The following is a 20,431-nucleotide window of genomic DNA, read 5'->3' on the forward strand; positions in this document are numbered from 1 at the left end:
TCTCTCTATTCTTTTAAAAAAATATATTTTTATTGATTTTCAGAGGAAGGGAGAGGAGGACAGAGATAGAAATATCAATGATGAGAGGGCACCATTGATTGGCTGCCTCTTGCATGCATCTTACTGGGGATTGGGCTCGAAACCCAGGCATGTGTCCTTGACTGGAATTAAACCTGGGATCTTTCAGTCCGCAGGTGGACTCTCTATTCATTGAGCCAAACCAGCTAGGGCATCCATTAAAAAAAAAAAATCCTCATCCCAGGATATGTTTTATTGAGAAAGAGAGAGAGAGAGAGAAAGAGATAGATAGATAGATAGATAGAGAGGAGAGAGAACATCAATTGGTTGCCTCTTGAATGCATCACCCCTAACCTGGGTGTGTGCCTAATCAGGAATGGAATCCACAGCCTTTTGGTGTATGGGATGGTGCTCTAACCAACTGACCCTCCCAGCCAGGGCAACTCTCCGCATTCTTTGTTCTCCCTTCCTTTCTCTCTCCCTCTGCAGGCACTCCTGCACCCCAGTACACCACCTAGTGTTGCCCAGCCATGGCCAAACTCCCTCCCGCCTTCGTGAGCTCAGTTACTTGGGGGGATGGGTGGGTGGGTGGATGGGTGATGGAATATCTGTCCTTAAAATAAAATTTGCCATTAAAGTGTTACATGTTTATAGAAAATGTATGAGTTAGTACTTTGCAGGGTTAACTGAATAATTCTCACAGGATTTAGTGACAAAGCTGGTGAGAAGCTTAAGTGTTCTGACAGAGCCAAGCGTTTCACCTCACTGTTCAACAGCCCGCTTCAATGGAGCACAGCTCTGGGCATGGTGACCAGTGTGCAGGCCCGTCCTGGCAAACTGGTCTGTTTTCCAATATGCTGCTCTGGGCTGAACGTTTTGTGTCTCCCCTGAACCCCCAAGTTAATGTGCTGAAACCAATCGCCAATGGGACGGTATCCTCAGGTGGGGCCTTTGGGGTGAGTAGGTCCCAAGGACAGTGATCTGAGTGGCATCACCTCCCTCACGGGAGGGGTGGCAGCCAGAGCCCTGCTCCTTCTCTCATGTGAGGATGCAGTGAAGATGACAGCCCTCTGTGAGGATGCAGTTCCTCACAGACACTCAATCTGCAGCACCTTGACCCTGCACTTTCCAGCCCCCAGAGCTGGGAGGAGCAAATGTCTGTATCTATCATCTATCTATCTATCTATCTATCTATCATCTATCTACCATCTTTAATTAACTTTTTTTTAGTGTTGACATTATTGCAGGAGTCGCAGTCCTATTTGCCCACCTCCATCCTCCCTTGCCTACCCCTTCCTTGGCCTTCACCAATTTGTTGTCCGTGTCCATGGGGAATGCATATATATTCTTTAGTTAAGCCCTTCACCTTCTTCATCCAGTTACCCCCACCCTCTCCCTTTGAGCACAAGCCAGTATGTTCCATGTATCTGTTTCTGGTTCCATTTTGTTTGTCAGTTTATTTTGTTCATTGGATTCCACTTATTAGTGAGATTAACAGCCTCCCCAACTTTACCCCCCCCCTCCATCTGTAGTAATCTGTGACAGCCATTCAAAGGGACTAAGGCATCCTGAATGCCCTTTCAAGCTTACCCTGACCAATAACAAGCTTTTCTTCTCTCTGTTCACTATTAACTATATACAGGAGCACCTCCCAATCCCAGTCTCCAACCCCTGAAAACTGATATTTCTTTGTCACTGTTTTCAAATGTCAGTCTTCACAGAACAGCAGACCTTCCGAGGGTGGTTAGAAGAGTAAGTTGGGATGAGGAAGGTGAGCTGGGACTTAAATTTGCATGTGGGAATTTCCCCCCAGAGACTAAAAGGAGAGTCAAGGCCATGCCACTCTTCAGAGTTCAGACAGCACATACACTCATGAATGAAAGATAACGGAGTATGGGTAGACAGGATTCAGATAGAAGAATGTTCTGATTTATTAAGCTTGTCTCTCTAAGTAAGATAAAGTGGTCAAGCTAAAAGACAATCCGAGTCTCTTCTCCCTGCATCTCACAAGGAAGTAATTCTGCTGGAAGAGCCGTGGCAGAGAGACAACGATGAAAACAGGCTCTGCCCTGATCGGCGGACACTGGGAGAGGGGCTGTATAATCTGTACACTGACTGAAGCTAATGCTCATGGTGTTAGCTGATTCCCGCTGCTAATCAAGGTGATGCCCAGAGACTCTACATAAAGCACTGCATCACCCCCTGGGATTGAGTGTTGCAAGCTGGACTATAGAAGGAATGCTGATCTTGGACTGTGCACAGCCACCCCCTCGTGTGGAGGCCAGGGGAGGGAAGGCAGAAAACGGCAGGTTATGGGACCACTTCTATTATTTTTCATTAGTGCTTCGTGTAAATTAACTTTTGCTGCTATGGGTGTTTAATTCATTTGAGTGTGAGGAAAGGCAACCGGGGAGTTAACATGGCATCTAGACAATGTGCATAGCTTATGTTTTTTGGTTTTTTTTTCTGCGATTCCCTTTTTGACCTTGGGAGCCTTCCTTCACTCTAGTTCCCCTCAGCATCTATGGACCCAGGAAGAGATGCCAGGTTCTGAAATCTGAAGGAGGGTTTTACATCTGTACTTCACCTTACAAACCAGGCCAGTATTTGGATTAAAGTTTCAATGTTTATTTTTCTTTCAGCATGGGAAAATTTTTGTTTGGCATGCTGGATCACTCCATCTTAAATAGGGAACATTTTTATGGGTAGAAGAGGAAGAAGAGTGGGGGAAGTCTCTCTCTTCCAGTCTTGAGGGGTTGTGGGAAGAAAGATGAAAGAGGCGTGTGATATGGATCACAGTTCTATTCTTCAGACATCACACTAGTGTGGTAGTGTATCAGACAAATAAGGGTATCACCAGGCACAGAGGGGGAGCATCTTCTTCCTCTCCTGCTTGTGACAGCAAGCTGCATTTGTACTTTGCACACTGACACATGCCACTGAAAACATGCCTGGGAGAACTCAGTAGAAAGCGCCTGGCCAGCCGTGTGGCCCGTTAGCCTCGGTCAAAGGATGGATCATCTGTGTCTCTTCCTGTCTGAAGTGGTAAAGACTCCCCTGGCATTTAAACTTGTTTGTAAGGACACAGGAAAGCTCTGCCACATAGATCACCTGCATGCAGATTTTGCTCCCTTTTTGTGTCTCTGACTCTGCATGTTCCTGGCTTTCTTCGTCTCTCTAGGTCTGGCTTTCTTGTTCCGAGATACCCAGGTGCTGCCTGGGATCTGGGCCCACCAATGTTGTTTGTATGGGCACAGGCATTTTTTTCTGGTGAAGATCCATATTTTTCATGAGATATTCAAAGAGGAATGAGACCGAGTAAACTTGAGGATTCTTGTTCTATGTTTATATGTCAGCCTTTTTTTTTGTGTGTCTCATTAATTATTCATTTTCTCCTTTCTCCTTATTTTCCCCTTTCTCTTTCTGAAATATGGGCTGGAGATATATCTTTATCAACACAGAAAAATGCTGCTTTCTGATTATAACATAAAGAGGAAAGAATGAAGAAATTTTATATATTTATTTAGAAGTTATGTGTGCTTCAGTTTATTATTTCACTATAATTCATTAGTCATTTTAAAATAAAAAATCAAAATAAAAATTACGTCTCATATATTTTATTTTTTAAAATTAATCAGGTTGTATTCCAGATATACAAATATACAGAAAGATAGATGTAGTGGACATGCAGATACCCACTGACCAAGGTCAGAGTTGGGACCCCTGTGACATATCCATATAGTTAGCTAACTGACTACTTCAGATAAATTCCTAAAGGCAGAATTTCTGCATTAAAAGCACAGTGAAATCATTGTTTGAATACCTTTCATTTATTTGTACTTATTTATTTATTAAGTATTCAGTATCTTAATTCAGTATTGAGTGCTGGGAATTGTGCTTAGGCCAGAAATAGGGAGATCATTGGCACAGTTTCTGTCCTCAATAGTCTTGCATCAGATAATGTGATAATAAAATACAGCATAAAAAGTGATAAATCAGACAAAAGAATAAAATACAACAGGAGTTTAGAAAGTTCAACTCAACTGGATGGTCTGACAGAAGTGATGAGATGGTGAGTTAGTTAAGAAAGGAAGGCAAGAATGGAAGACTTCTCAAGGGGAAAGCAGCATTCTCAAGGGCAGGAATGAGGGAGCAGGTCCCGGTGGGAAACGGTCCCTGGTCTGGTACATCTGGATTCTGGGAACAGGGAGGCAGAGAGGCATGGAGTGGAGTGTTAGAAACAAAATATTAGTACTACTGGAAGCATGAGTTGGAAATTGTTTTTTTTTTCTTTAATGAAGTTATAATTAACATTTTCAACAAGGAGAAGTTATAGAGGGAGTTGAAGATCTTAGAAAACCATTGCATTATTTGATGGATTTTAGTAACTATGCTGCTCTTCCTGTGTCATCACTCCTTACATTTTATGAAATGTATTTCCTTTTGAAAGTCCATGTTTATTTACATTTCATATCTAGGATGAGGTTTGCAAAGGGTAGACTGTGGTTCTTGCCTTCACATGTCTTACCCCCATGGGGCATGAGGAGGCAGTGCCAGGGCTGTGTGTCTTCTCGACTGGACATTTTCGGTGTCCATATGGATTGCTCAGTGGCAGCCTGTGGTGATGGGAAGGCTGGGACCGGTGAAATCATCAGGCTTCTTTTCACTAAATACAGAGCATCACCAGTCATGCCAAAGAAGCCAGTTGGCATCAATGACTAGATAATCATGATGTAGGCAACTCCATGCAGGTTTTATCTAAAGGAGTCATGTTAAAGTTTGGCTTAGGGTTTATCTAAAATTTGTCACATTTCAGGGTAATGCCATTGACCTCTGGGAAGACAGTAAAAATGGAGACAGTAATCACCCCTAATAGTGGACTCAAGCTCTTCACCCGCCCTTTGATTGCCTGACGTTGGGGGCTGCAGACAACTGGAACAGCGCGCCACGCCTGACCTTGCAGTCTGGGCACCTGCCGGAAGTTAACGACCCGCATCACTCTGGCCACTGTGCGTGCACTTCCCGCAGCAAGGTGGGCTCCTGCGGGCAATGGGAGCCGTTATCAGCCTCTGAGGGAGTAAATGGTCTCAAATGAACTTGGATCAAAAAACTTCTTTTTACAGAACCATTCACACTGCTTTTGACCTCGTACAAACTCATTGCTGCAAAAACGGTCATTGTTGGTTTGAGAGAGAAAATGACATAACTATCATGTATGACTGGTACAACCTGAACCATGAAAATTGAAGAAAAGAAATTTTTTAAAAAAAATTTCTCTTCTTGCTGTGTAGTATTATTGATTTTGCTATTCTTATGCTTGAGGCTGGCTTTTGGGGTATTTATATTATCCAAGTAACAGGCTTTCCAATTTCCTTTGGGAATTATAAAACTGGCTAACTAGACTAAATTGTTTAGTGTTATTTTTTAAAAAATCTATTTTGAGTTTTAGGTATATAGAATTCTAATGAGGGATTTCCGTTGTCCTAATTTACCCTAAAAGTTAGAAAAACTAGTCGTTTTGAATTTTAAGAAATCCTTATCTTACATGGAATGCTATAAGAAGTATAAAGCTAGTTTTATGTTTATAAAGTTAATTAATTTGTTAAATGCATGTATGTGCACACACGTGTGCACTTTTATTTAACAAAGGCAGTCACATACCTGAAAATTACAGGAAAAAGCCAACACTTTGGAGGAAACATTTGAATGTAAGGGGAATTTCAATTCGTGGAAAACGTTAGGTAGAACTAAGCAAACCATGAACTCATTAAAAAACAATAAAATTAGGGAAAAAAGTCGCTAAAAGATCATTTTAAAGATCTAAGAGAATTGCTGGAATGTTGCTTTTTGTGTGTTTTTTAAAACTCAGATCTTTAGTAGCACTCTTTAGAACACTTTAGATTTACAATGTATTAATTTGTTAAAACATGCAAAAAAGTGTAAAGCAACAAATAAAAACCACTGTCAATATATATTGATAGGTATATTGGTTAACATTTCAAATATGTATAACCAATGAACATGACTTAGGTTTTTATTGGTATTCACTTAGAAACTTGAATCTACAGGTATAAGCAAATTTCTGTTCACAAAGGTCACGTATGCAGGTTATGGATTAGAAGTGTGCATCTAGCTTATGGCCAAACTGTTTTTTTTAAATGCAGAAATGTAAATTAACATCTTGAAAATATGAAAAGATGGTCTACAAACTTCAAGAATCAAATGTTGCTTATACCAGATGTATGACAGCTACAGGATTCACGTGATAAGCAATCAGGTCTATAGAAATTAATACTGGTCAAAGAGAGTGGTAATATTTTTACATTTCACTGAAAATAACTGCCTACTAGAATACGAAATCTAGCAGAAACTTAGAAAAAAAATGACAAAATCTAAAACCAGTTATTTAATATTTCTTATCTAAATAACAGTATAACATTAAAAAGAAACTGCACCTGTATTTTAATTGTAAATGTCAGTTAATGAAGTTATCAAAAAAAGAAATGCAACAAAAAAGCTTCAAACTCCAAATGAAAAGTCTGCAAGGCTCAGATTAAAATGTGGAATGTTTCAGATGAAAGTAATGAAAATACAGTTGTTTTTGTTCTTTATTGACTAGAATAAAAACTTTTGACATTTCTTTGAAGCTTAGAAGTACTAAATTTCATTTCTTTGAATAGTTCTACATATCTTTTCTTTTTTTTTTAGTGGTGCAAGTTGTCTTAATACATTGCTCACCAGTAGTTTTATTGCTGATTTTACCCAGTGGCCAAATAAGTTTCTACTGAACGGGTACAAAAAAACGTTTTACAAAGTATCATACTTTAAAAAGATATTAGCTTGTAAGAATACGTAATAAATAACTTCAAAATGCAATGGGTATTTAATTTTAAGGCTTTCCTTTCACATTTATGCAAAAAACACTGTGTAATATGAAAACATGAGAATGCTTGTGATCCGCCCGCAATTTGTTAAGTAGTTTACGAAGTCAGTACCTACAAAGTATGATACTTGTCTGTTACCGTTCTGATAAAACAAAAATTCTTCATTAACTTAACCTTACATGTTTTTGCTATAACACTTAACTCAAGAATAGACGTCTATTATTTTTCCACTAAAACAAAGGAGTACAGTAGTTTTCTTCTCATTATTAGTGTAATAAAAGGTCAACATTAAAAATGAACTATTACTTTCTTTGAAATCATTAAGCTTCTTGCACATCTTAAACTTCCTTCTGCTTGTGTTCTGCCAATTTATTCAGAAATTTCTTAAATTTCTGATAATGAGGAAGGCTGCTGCAATGAGTATCCTTTGCAACTTCTTCATTTGTGTAAAAGAGTGAACACTGCTTATGTGAAGCCCTGCTGTGGGAATCCCATGGTCCACGCCAACAGGAAACAGGGACCTTGGGTTGATGTGGCCCAATGCTATCTCATCAGGGATTGGATAGTAGTCCTTCTTTCCATCATTGTGGCTGCCTGCATCTTCACTTGTGTCTTTGTTGGGATCATCCGCATCCTCAGCAGATTCAGTGCCTGGTTCTGTCTTTTCCTCATTTTTAATTCAATTTTCCAGCACTATTTCATTTTGTTGATCAGGTTCCTTGATCTTTTCCATCTTAATTTCAACCACTTGTCACCAGATTTAAATACCAGGCCTGATTTATGAAGTTTCTGATGTTTTGAATCTTCCTTGTCCAGCCTCATTTAGAGACTGACAAAGCCTTCCATGTTCCCTGGGAAACGATGCTTTTTAAGCTTTTTCTTTGCAGCTGAAGCACTCGCATCTCCACCTTTTTTCACAGCTTTGTCCGAGGTTCCTTTTCCCCATCAGAAGTCACATCATCCAAATGAGCAGGATCTCATCGCCCCTGCACTGCCACTTTCTACAGTGCTGCTGCTGCTGCCGCCTACCAGTAGCTCACCTTGGGGTTTGAGAAACACGCTTGGTTCTTATTCTGCCTGGTCACCTTTTGTGTCCTTTTCACCATCGCCACCTGATTTCTCTTCTTTTATTTTATTTTATTTTACTATTCTTATTTTTTAATCCTCACCCGAGGATATTTTTCCATTGATTTTTAGGGAGAGTGGGCGAGAGAGGGAAAGACAGAGAGAAAAGCATTGATGTGAGAGAAACACGTCTATTGGTTGCCTTCTTCATGCGCCCTGACCAGGGCGCTGACAGGAGAGGAGCCTACAACTGAGCCATGTGCCCTTGACTGGAATCCAGCCCGGGACCCTTCAGTACTCGAGTCAAACCGGCTAGGGCCTCTTCTTATTCTTTACCTTCAGTTGTATGTTCAGTCTTCTGGGAACCATCAGTTTTGGGTTTCTTTTTTCTTTTTTCTTTCTTTTTTAAATATATTTTATTGCTTTTGTTCAGAGAGGAAGAGAGAAAGATAGAGAGTTAGAAACATCGATGAGAGAGAAACATCGACCAGCTGCCTCTTGCACACCCCCTACTGGGGATATGCCCGCAACCAAGGTACATGCCCTTGACTGGAATCGAACCCAGGACCTTTCAGTCCCCAAGCCAACACTATCCATTGAGCCAAACCAGTTTCGGCCAGTTTTAGATTTCTTACCACTTGGAGACTCTCAGCCATCTGGAGAATAAGATCTTTTTTGTGACATCTTTTTTCAGTAAGTCAATGCCTCTGTTAGGAATCCTTGGTACCAATTTTTTGTATTTCTTAGGCCAACTTTCACACGTCTCCTCTGAAACCAAAGGGCCTTTTGCAAATAGTGGTCGGCCATTGCCATTGCATCTTCCCTTGTCTCCATCTCAATAAAGGCCTGACTTTTCATCCTCATCAGTATATAATTATTTATTTTCCCATAAAGCTTAGCAAGCTTAAGGACAACACTGTCAGAACAGCCAGAGTGAGGTTATTTGCTGAGATGTATCACACGTCTAAGCTCCTGCTTCTGATCAAACTTCTGGCCTGGCTTCCCTTCAGGCTTCTCTATTCTTTTATACTTCTGGGATAAATGGACTCCCGCTGGCTTGCCAAATGCTAACGCTGGTGTGGCTGTATAATAACCCCTGCAGCCTGAGCATCTTCTGTGGTTGCCATTTCAATAAATGCCTCATCAATTTTATTTAAAATCAGATGAATTAAAATGACTCCAAGAGGTTCCTCCAGCTGTAATAATTGATAGCTCACATTTTTCCCTCGTTGGAAGTCCACAATGTGAACAACTTGGTGAGTTTCCACTCTGCCTTTTGGCATGTGTCTTGGTCCTTGCAGGTTCCCATTTCCAGCACCCAGGTTTCCTCTTGGTCTGACTGCTGGTTTCACCAAGATGAAATGAGGGAGGTGGAGGACCTCAAATTCCTGGCACTGTGTTTGTAGTGTGTCCTGTATCATTGTCAGGGTTCCATTCTGGATAGATTTCCAGAAGCAGCTAGCATTGGCGACTGTAACTTGCTCCATTGCTATGTTGACTCTACTCCTTATTAGAATGAATCAGAAAATCACATATACACACAGATGGGGATAACCTTTCATTAAGAGTCCATGGGAGTCTTAAATATTGCTATTTGGAGGAATTACTTTTTTTTTTTTTTTTCCTCAAAGAGGAATCTTTCTTGTAAGGGGCCAGAACCATGTCTCATTCTCTCATACTCACTGTCAAATTTATGATAGTTATGCAAGTTCTCACCAAAAAAAGAATCATCCCTATGCCTTTCTCCATCTCTTAATAATCCATTCTGTCATAATAACCAGATATTGAGAAGAACTTCCATGGTCATCATCAAGCACTGGGTTGAGACGAGGACCACAATCATCAAAACTATCTCTGCTAAAGTGCATTTTTTCCTTCCCAGTCACCCCAAGGCACTCTGTATATAGGCTCCCCCTTTTAATTTGTAGAAAGATTTGGGGAAAATTCTAAGGAGTTATCTTGTCCTCTGGATAACGACTCAGTTCATTAAGTGTCTAGCAAACAGACCAAAGCTGTACAAAATGTCACTGGCCTGGCCTGCACCCCCATGGTGTTGAGAAGACAGAGGGACTGAACCTGTACTTCCCATGTTGCAGTCTGACAATTATGGGAAGAAGTATTAGCAGAAGACAGTGCACTATGAGCTCCTTGCTGATTCAATGAAAAGCTCATTCCAAGATTCGTTAAACTAGCATCCTTCCAAGAGATGCTGGCATACGTAAAGTCGGGGTAGCAGCAGCAAGAAGGCATATTTCGGCTGCAGACAGGTCATGCCCCTGACCCTCCTCATCCCTGTAAGAGACAACTGCTGGAAGGACTTGGACACTGTATAACTAACTCTTGTCTAGTTTATAGATTAAAAATATTTTAAGTTATTTCATTTTTTAAAGATGGACAAAAAGAAAACTCACACTAGAAAACTAGGTTAATTGTGTTTCAAAATATGGTAATGCCAAGAAAAATGAGCAGTAAGGACTGTGGAATCTTCTCCAAGCTGAGAGCCAGCAGACAAGTTTTAAGGAAAAGGAGAGAGAAAAGGAGAGGTACCTCTCTCCTAGCGCCTGGGGACGCAGAGGACTGTGGGAGCAATGGCACTCTGGAATATTGTTCAGAAATATATTAGAAACTGATTCTCTTTCCCTTTCCTTTGAAGAAAATATTTAGATTTCTGTGCATCCAGACCTCTTTCAAGATCTATTAAACATTAACATCAGTGGGAAGATGCACTTCCGTTATTGCATGCCTCTCATTTTGCAGAGTGCCATGTGGACAACCTGAGTACTATTTAATATTTCATTTCACAAATGTACATTGAGTACTTTCTACTGTGAGTCACTGGAAGCTTTTATTAGGGTAAAAATGAAGTTCCTTCCATTTGTGTGGGAGGGCTGTGGAGACTGGATGATTGATGGGAAGTGAAACCTGAAGCCGGGAAGACTGGTTCAGAGGTAATTCAATGGAACCTGACCAAGGCAGTGGCAATGGGAGTACAAATGAGGGAATGGGTTGGGAAACTTTTTTCCCCCCAGTTGACAGAGTGTTTGTTGGTGGGATAGATACAAGAAAGAGATAATTGAAAGGGGATTAAAGAACTTTTTTTTGTGTCATTGAATGAACAATGGTGGGACTACTAGAAATAATAAATCCAGAAAGGAGATGGTCAGTAGAGAAAGACTACGGCTTAGATTCAAGTGACTCTGGGGGCCATGATAAGAGACTTCCCATGGAAGGTGCTTGTTGGCATCTGGGCTCTGTGGGATAATGGGTAGATTAATATAATGGCATGGGTTCATCCAGTTAAATGCAGAAAGATACAGGGCAGGGATATTGAAGCTCTCCTGCCAATTCCTGTTGCTGAGATTGGTATAAATAAGTGAATTTTGAGTAAAACATCTTGTAATAAAGAATTACTCTGTTGTAACTATTATTACTTTGTGGAAAATACCCGAGAACCTAATGAAGTGATCAAGAGTTATTATCTATTACATGCAAATTTGCATATCCAAATAATCACATGGATTGGCTTCAATGAAGAATCTTTCCCCTATTTTCTTTAAAAAATGTTTCTAAAATATATTTTTATTGATTTCAGAGAGGAAGGGAGAGGGAGAGAGATATATAAACATCAGTGATGAGAGAGAATCATTGATCGGCTGCCTCCCCCACTGGGGAATATGCCTGCAACCAGGGCATGTGCCCTTGAAAAGGAATCAAACCATGACATCCTGGTTCATAGGTCGATGCTTGACCACTGAGTCATGCCATATGAGTAAAAGCACCCTGGACCGAACTGGCAACCCAGGTATGTGCCCTGGCCAGGAATTGAACCTGCAACCTTTTGATGTACAGTATGATGCTCTAACCAACTGAGCCACACCAGCCAGGGCTCATCTGTTTCCGATGTTAGATCTGATACAATTGCAGATATGAGGAGGCAAAGTTTGTGTCCATCCCGGGTTCAGATTGAACACTTTCCCTTTCTGAGTCCCTCTAGCTTGCCCACTGAAAACGGATCTACAGGAGAAGAAAACTGTAACCCTGCAATGCTTCTGTTATTCTTCTTGAGAGTGGAGCGAATGGGATTGTCTCAGTAGAGACCAAATTCTTAGAGGGATTGGGAGGACTTAGACAGGAGGGAGATTTTTTATTAGTTTCTCCAGAGGTGGGGAGGGGAATTTACCCACAATTATAGCCAGGAGACCTCATGCTTTGAGTTGTTTTCTAAGGACCTGGGAGCTGCAGGTCTGATTGCCTGCAGGCAGAAGAGCTGCCTCATTCATGCCTGTGTTCACCTTGGTTGCCATCTCATTCTGACTCAGCACCTGGAGCCTCTCCTCATTCTGGATATGACCTTATTGGGCCATTATGTCCATGGTCGCCAGCCGATGCAGAGACTACACTGCCCAGTTTCCCCCTCCCACAAGGTAGACAGGTGGCGATTAAATTTGGGCGAGGGTTTGGAAAGGAAATGGAGAAGGGGGCAAAGTGAAGAAGATGGATAGTTCATTGGGAATGAGGATGAGATTTGGAAATGAAAATCTAGCAAGAACAATACCCAGGAGTCCTTACAACCAGGACCCCAAAATCTGTTACAGCACAGTCTTTAAATTCTAAACTGGCATTTAGGGAAAATGCCCTGATCTTAGTAGGTAATTAGTGCATGGAGCAGAATCCCAGATGAGGAATTTCAGATCAGGAACAAGATACTAAGACAGACATAAGAAATGGCAACAAGCAAGCTCAAAAGATGCTTAGGAGCAAGAGTTTGGTATAGTTATGAGGACCAAGATGTTGCATGAAAGTTATTTCAGGACAGTGATGATGGTGAACTTCAGGAAATGAAGCTAGAACTGGTTCATTACTATTTCTTAGCAGAGGCTTTGGCTCTGATAAGGAAAGAAGGAGGGATGTGGAAGCTGGGAATCAGTTTGGATCTCTTTAAAACTCCCAATGTGTTGTTACTGTTTAGACTTCAGTTTCCAATTGTTATTGCTAGTACATAAAAAATACTGAAATCTATGTATTGGCCTATAATCTGTGGCTTTATAAACTCACTGATTGTCCTAGGAACTCTGCTTCCCTGCTTTTTGATTCTATAGGACATTCTGAATAGATAACCATACAATTTATGTATAGTGATAGTTTAATTTTTTCCTATCTTCTAACCTATATGCTTCTCTCTTTCCTTTGCCTTGTGGGTGTGATGTTGAATAAAGGCAAGTGAACATCTTTATTTTCCTATAGTTTGAGGAAAACAGTCAGCCCTTACCATAAAATAAGATTTTTGCTGTCATTTTTCAATTTTTATCAGGCTACTTGAAGTGCCTATCCATTTTTAGTTTGCTAAGTGGATGTTTATTTGTTTTATTATAAATATATGTGGAAGTTTATAAAATGCCTTATGCATATTTTGAAAAGATCTTATTCCTTTTTCCTTTAGTCTGTCTATATGATAAACTATATTGGTTGACTTTTGAATATTGGATCAGCCTCGCATTTCCAGGGTCTCTCCATGCACCCATTTGGTTACAGCATATTAGATTTTCTATATCTTGCTATGTTTAATATGCTATGTCTTATTTATAATTTTTCTTTGTTCATGAGGGATATTGGTCTGTAGTGTTCTGATCTTATGTCTCTGTATTTGGTATTGATGTAATACTGGCAAAACAAAAGTATAAAAGGGAAGCATTCTCTTTGCTCATAGTTTGGAAAGGATATTGTCTATAGTTGGTATTTTTTCCTTCTTAAATGTTTGGGAGAATTCACTACCAAACCATCTGGACCTGGATCATCTTTGTTATAATGTCAGACAAATGTTTGAAAAATGTACCTATTATGTATCTGTAGTATTTGGTAAAGTTCTCATGCATTTTCTCAAATTCTGTAACATATTTATTACCTCTGCAGCAATTTTTGGCTTAGGTTAACATGAGGTATTGATGGAAGGAAGGATCAATAAGCAGATTTGATGTAAAGTAGACACTGCTTTGTTAATATTCTTGATATTTTACTGGGAACTATGAAAACGTCTGGTAGAAAAGCTAAACTTGTAGTTAAAGACAAGGTGAAGTTGGGACCTTAGACTAAGTCACACTGAACCCAAGCTTTCTTATCTGAAAAGTAGATATAATACATTATGAAATAGAGTATATCAGAGTCTTCTGAAATTATGCCTAATTTATAAATTACCTAATTGGTCAGGTTTTCAGGGTGATGAACACACAATACAATAGATGGATGATGTATATAGAACTGTGTACCTGAAACCCATTAGATTTTTTTAACAACTAGAGGCCTGGTGCACAAATTTGTGCATGGGTGGGGTCCCTCTTGGTGGCCTGCAGGGAAAGGGCCAAAACCTGCAGTACAATGCTGCCCGCAGCTCCTACCTGCCCCTCTTGCTTATCCCGGCCCCACTGTGCCTGCCGTGGGCTCATGCCCAACCAGTCCCAATGGGAGAGGTTTGCACTGCCACAGCAGTGCTTGTCAGTCATGAGCCCAAAGGGAGTGGCCTGCAGCATCTGGCTGAAACCAGCTCTTTGACATCCCCTGAGGGGTCCCAGATTTTGAGAGGGCGCAGGCCAGGCTGAGGGACACCATTGGTGCACGATCAGCCTGCAGAGGGACAGTGGGAGGGTTTCAGGGTGTGCCTGGCCCATCTAGCTCAGTCCCTGTCAGCCAGTCCCCAGCAGCAAACAAACCTTCTGGTCAAAGCATCTGCCCCCTGGTGTTCGGTGCACATCAGAGTGAGCAGTTGAGCAGTCTTAGCATATCATTGGCATATTATGCTTTGATTGGTTGTTCTGCCATTTATTTATTTACATATTACCCTTTTATTATATAGGATGTCTCCCCAATAAATTCAATAAAAATAAACATTCATTTTACATCAAGTTAAAACGTATCAAAGATTTAAGTTATATATCTGTGAGAGAAGTAACTAGTTGTTCATCAAAATAAGTATTTCCTTTGTTTTCTGGGTTTGTTACCCTCCCCCCCCCCCCAAAAAAAAAAAAAAGGCATTAGGGGCTGGATTCTAGCCAGTGTCTGCATGTCATTCCTATTCTGTCTCCAGGCCTGCATGTGATCATTCTTGTTTCCCTCCCCTTCAGTCTGGTGGGGATGGACACAGTAAGTGACCTTGAACTTGGGTCCCTGAATTAGTCCATGGAGGAGACTTGCCCTGCCAACAGGCTCACCTGTCCAGTACTGTCATGCAAAGAACAAAATAATCTACATCGTTTGGACCATATGGGGATACATTTGTCACAATAGCTACTGTTCCCCTAATTTGTACACTTCAGTGGGGTGAGTTCTCTCTTAACAGTACTCTAATTTTCTTATTAGGAATAATGAATGCTCACATTTGAACAATCCCAAGGTGGCACAGAAGTATTCCATGTTAGAGGGGACACAATTTGTGATTCCCAATCAAAAGTATGAACAGAAATCACTGTGAAGAGTTGACCAGTCAGATGAAAGACTTCTGCGAAAGACATTTATGTTTGTGTTTGGTTGTTTGTTCAACAACAGGCATTGTTATCCAAGTAACCCTCCCGAGTGGGGCATTTCATGTGGTGATGTTTTGTGTCCCTAGAAACGTCAGATTCCCCTATCCCCCACCTTAACTATGTAAGACACAGGTGTGAACAGTGTTGAGTTAGGACTTGCTAAGTGACTACTGGGGAAACCAGTAGAATTTGTGTGTTAAGAGTAATAGGAACCATCAGCAATATGGCTCACCAACAAGTTCCATAATTCTACTTTAATGCCGAAAACAGTTGCACACATTTAAACATGGGCCCACAGTACTTTAGAAACAGCCATCAGTAACAAGCATGCAGAAGTAACAGGTTCTCGTGCCTTCTGTGACGGCGAGTGGCTGGTTCAGCTTTATTCTGACCTGCCAGCAGCTGCATTAATCATTGTCCCTCGTCTGCTTTCACGGCTACGACTTGACAAGGGTTTTCTCTCACCTTGAAACACTGCTCGTGGTGGAGAGTTGCTTTGCCATAGTCCCGCAGTCTTCACATACCCTACGGAGTGAAGGTAAATTGCCTTTTATTCTGAATTCTGGTATATTTTTGAAAAATAGTTTCGAAATCACATATTTGATTCCCCTCCTGGTATTGAACGATCACAAATAAATATATTTTTACATCACTTTCCTTTAGTAAGCTTTATGATTTTATCCTCAGCAACCGGACTGATTCCATAAGCAGCGGACCCTAGGCAGTGAGCGGATACACTATTAATTTTTATTGCTGAAGTTTCCTTTATGTACTATTTCATCTAACGATGTTACTCGCATTTTTATGGTGAGACTGGCAGACCTGAAAAATCTAGCCTCACAAAGCGTGCTGAGAAAGCCGGGCTGTTTGGAAGTCAGCAGTGAGCAGAAGTGAGAGACTTGGATCTTGCACCAGGTCATTACGTGAGACATCTCGAGCCAGAGAAGGATGGCCATGCAGGTGGGTGCTGGCTTAGCCGTCTGATCAATCGCACACCATCAGGAAGGTTCCACGATGCTACTAACATCAGTTCTTCCAGAGCTAGTTGGACAATTCAGCCTTTTCATTGTTCGAGTGAACAGTACAGGCCTGAGTTACCTCCAGAATAGAACCTTAAAATTGCTCTGACCTGTGGCTGTGCTACATTGGAGGGAAGCAGCTGACCATTCCGGCAGAATGGACAAATTAGAAAAAGAGCACGTGTCAGAAAAACAAGATGCTCTCATTCCAGTGGACAGCACACACAGGCCCTCACCTCCAAGACCAGCTAGCTGGTTGCTAATGTTGACATTGTGTTAATTCACAAGAACCCAGAACCTCCCCTCCCAGGTTCACTCAACGGGTAACCCAGTGCTCTCAACTCATGCTCCCTCACCTTTTACAATAGCATGTCCTACATGGGACGTGGAAGGATGATGGGTACCATTTAACACTGCATGGAATGATTGCACATCCTTTGAAAGACTCTGTGACATCTATTTGACCAATATTTAGTGAGGGCTTGTGTGAAGACTTCATGGAAATACAAATGCAGGCCGTGCCCACACGAGCTTATTAGAGAAACAAGGTCCTATTATTAAAAATACAGAAGCAATAATTGATAATTCTGCAAAAGCTGTTTGAATTCTGTTCAGGGCTACATACTAAGTGACTGGTGTGGGCAGGCCAAGGTGGGGTAGCCCAGTGTATGCTGGGATGGTCTGGAAGTTCTATGGGCATTGGCTTAGCCTTCAAAGGTCACGTAGTGTTAAGCAATAGAGAACACAAAAGGCTCTTATCTTTACCTCCCTGAGGCAGCTGGTGACCACCAAGGGCATACAGAGAGGAAGACAGAGTCAGGCTAGTCTCTGATAGTTCTTCATGGAGATGGAAGGTAGGGCCTGGGCCTCTCCCAAAATTTATGGCAAACATAAGATAACAAAAAACAATAATGGAGAGTGAACCTGCAAACAATCTACAAAATGTCTGCAAAGGTTGCTGGACATAACTCCACAGTAGACACTTTTGAAATAACTCCAGTGGGATATTGTTTATAGACCATTAAGTGTGATGTTCTTGTGGCCTTTGAAGGCATACTTTACCAGGTTGAAAAAGTTTCCTTTCTCTTAGTTTGTTGAAAAAAAAATTTTTTTTTAAATCATGAAAGAGCTAGGTTTTGTGAAATCCTTTTTCTGTGACTATTGAGATGATCCTGTGGTTTTGTTCTTTTTCTGTTGACAAAGTGTATTAAACTAACATTTTCAAATGTTGAATCAACCTTGGATTTCCGGGATAAATCTCACTTAGTCCTAATATATAATTCTTCTCATACACAGCTTTTATAAACTGGACTCAGTTTACTAGTAACTTGTTGAGGATGTTTTTGTGTATATTCATGAGAAATGTGGGGGCATACTTTCCTTGTGGTATCTTTATTTTGGTATCGGAATAATTCGCACTTCACTATTGGGCACAACTCACTGGTAAAGCCATTTGGGCATGGGTTTTAGAATTATCAGAAGATTTTGATTATTTATTCCATCTCTTTAGTTGTTATTGTATATTCTGATTTTAGATTTTTTCTTGAGTCAGGTTTGGCAGTATGTTTCCTAGTAATATGTTCTTCTCATGAGACTTTCATCTGATTTGTTGGCATACAGAGCTTCACAGTGTCCATTTATCTCTCTTACTCATGTAAAGTTCTTAGGGTTGCCTCTTCTTTCACTACTGGTTGTAATTTGAACCTTCTATCTTTTTTTCTTGGTCAGTTTACTTAAGTGTTCTTACTTTTGTTAATCTTTTCAAAGAACCAACTTTTAGCTTCATGATACTCTTTACTGTTTTTTTTATTCCCAATTACTTTAATTATTGTAGCAAAGTATTAGCATAAGCCATGCATCATTTAAGCACTTTTTATTTTAGTAACCCTCTTCAGCCCTTTGATGTTGGTTCTATAAATATTCACATGTTACATATGATGAAATTGAAGAAAAGAGATGTTGAATAACATGTCCCAGGTCACACAGCTAATACTTGATCCAGCCAGGGTTTAAATCTCTGGAGTTTGGCGTTAGCACTTATGCTCTCAATCTTTTCCTGTACATTATAAAATTATTTGTAACAGTACTGTTTGTAATAATGAATCACAGCTGTTAAATTGAGTGTGATAGAATTATGTATATTTGACATGGAAATATGTATGCATAATATATATGCATCTGCAAAAATGCATGCTGTATATGTTAATACAAGCAATGAAGAAAAGAAAGCAGCTTAGTAGAGAATATTTTTAATGTAATTTACTTTGCATAAAAATAAATCCCTTTATTTATAATTGCATAGACAAAGTTCTGAAAGGATACTTAATGGAAATTTTAACAAAGGTTGACTCTTTTCTTATTTTTAATGCTGTGACTACAGGAAATATTCACTATTTACATTTATATAGTCTAGATATTTTTCAAAGGGATGTGTTATTCTTTATACTGTAATGAGAAATATGAAGATATGTATCATAGGTTGATTTCCTTGAAAAGTGATTGAAAAGAGAAGAAAAGTACTTAATGGTTGAAGAAATGTAAAATCCTTATTAGTACATTAGGACTCTAGTAATTCCTAAATATTATTGTCACAGTGGCTAGTGACTCTGAGGTATGTACGTTCAAACTTTGGATGATAAATAATTGTAGAGAATTATGTGAGTAATTAAATCAATGTTTGCATATATCTTTCTACTGTCTGTAAGATTAAGTTATTTTTAAATATATTTTATTGATTTTTTACAGAGAGGAAGGGAGAGGGGTAGAGAGCTAGAAACATCGATGAGAGAGGAACATCGACCAGCTGCCTCCTGCACAACCCCTACTGGGGATGTACCTGCAACCAACGTACATGCCCTTCACCAGAATCGAACCTGGGACCTTTCAGTCTGCAGACTGACACTCTATCCATTGAGCCAAATCAGTTTTGGCAGATGAAGTTATTTTTGAATTATCGGTAGGAAATTAGTGTGGGTTCATGCAAACAGAGAAGGTAGTGGGAGCGGGGTCAGGGTAACCGGCCTCAGACCATGAGGTTTGGGACAGAGAGAGGCGGAGATAGGGCAGGAGTCAGTGGGGTTACTGCTGCAGGAGGGACCCCTGTGCAGGAAGAGGTGGCTCCAAACCCAGGTTAGCTGGCACAGAGTTGGTATCTGGGCAGTTTTCTTCAAATAACTAATGTTGCACCAAGATGGAAATACTGCCTTTGGTTGAATAGTAAGTTGGTTGTATTTGACAAACATTAATTACTTGTGTATTATGTGCTGGGGACCCCACTGTGTCCTGTGGCCGAACAGAGGTTACTGGGTCATGATATAGGTTATCCTTAGTAGTTAATAGTGTGCAGTCTCTCATAAGTCTACTTTATTTTCATTAACCTACTAATAGCCTTTAGTCAGCTTTGCTCTGGCAAAACAAACAGAAAACCTAGCATTCACTAGAAAAACCAAAACTGACTTAGCAAATTAGCATTTTACATTCAGCATCGACAATGGATGTTCCGCTTATTGAAGTCATTTTATGGAAACAAACCTGCTAATGGAGCTCAGAATTTAATCTCTGTGCCAAACACTTAGACGAGCACTGAGACCGAGGGCCGCACTGCAGCCTGACGCCTGCTCCTGGGGAAGGTTCTGCAGGCCAAGAGGAGGCACCCATGGGCCCCAGAATTCAAATAGGCCCAGCTCACCGTGAGAGCCTTCAGTGGCCTCTTTCCCAAATCCTTCTTTTCATTGACAGTCACATCACCAGTGTGCGCCCCTCTCTGCCCAGTAGTGGTCAAGAGGTAGTCCTATGGGGAGGAAGCAGGAGCTCAGACATGTAGACTGCAGTGTGTACACACATGTGTGAGGCCCGAACATGGGTTCGAGGCGGGGAGGAATGTTGGTTGGGGTCAGCAGTGGGAGTCTTCCCTGGACTCTGCAGATCTGAA

The 20,431-nt window shown here is 40.6% G+C and overlaps 1 pseudogene; it reads right to left on the reverse strand.

Moving 5' to 3' along the window:
• Positions 1–7,219: 7,219 nt before the first annotated feature.
• On the reverse strand, positions 7,220–14,464 carry LOC118718588 (annotated as a pseudogene).
• Positions 14,465–20,431: the final 5,967 nt, after the last annotated feature.

This window comes from Pipistrellus kuhlii, unplaced genomic scaffold (genome assembly GCF_014108245.1).
Source record: "Pipistrellus kuhlii isolate mPipKuh1 unplaced genomic scaffold, mPipKuh1.p scaffold_m20_p_14, whole genome shotgun sequence".
Lineage (NCBI taxonomy): Eukaryota > Metazoa > Chordata > Mammalia > Chiroptera > Vespertilionidae > Pipistrellus > Pipistrellus kuhlii.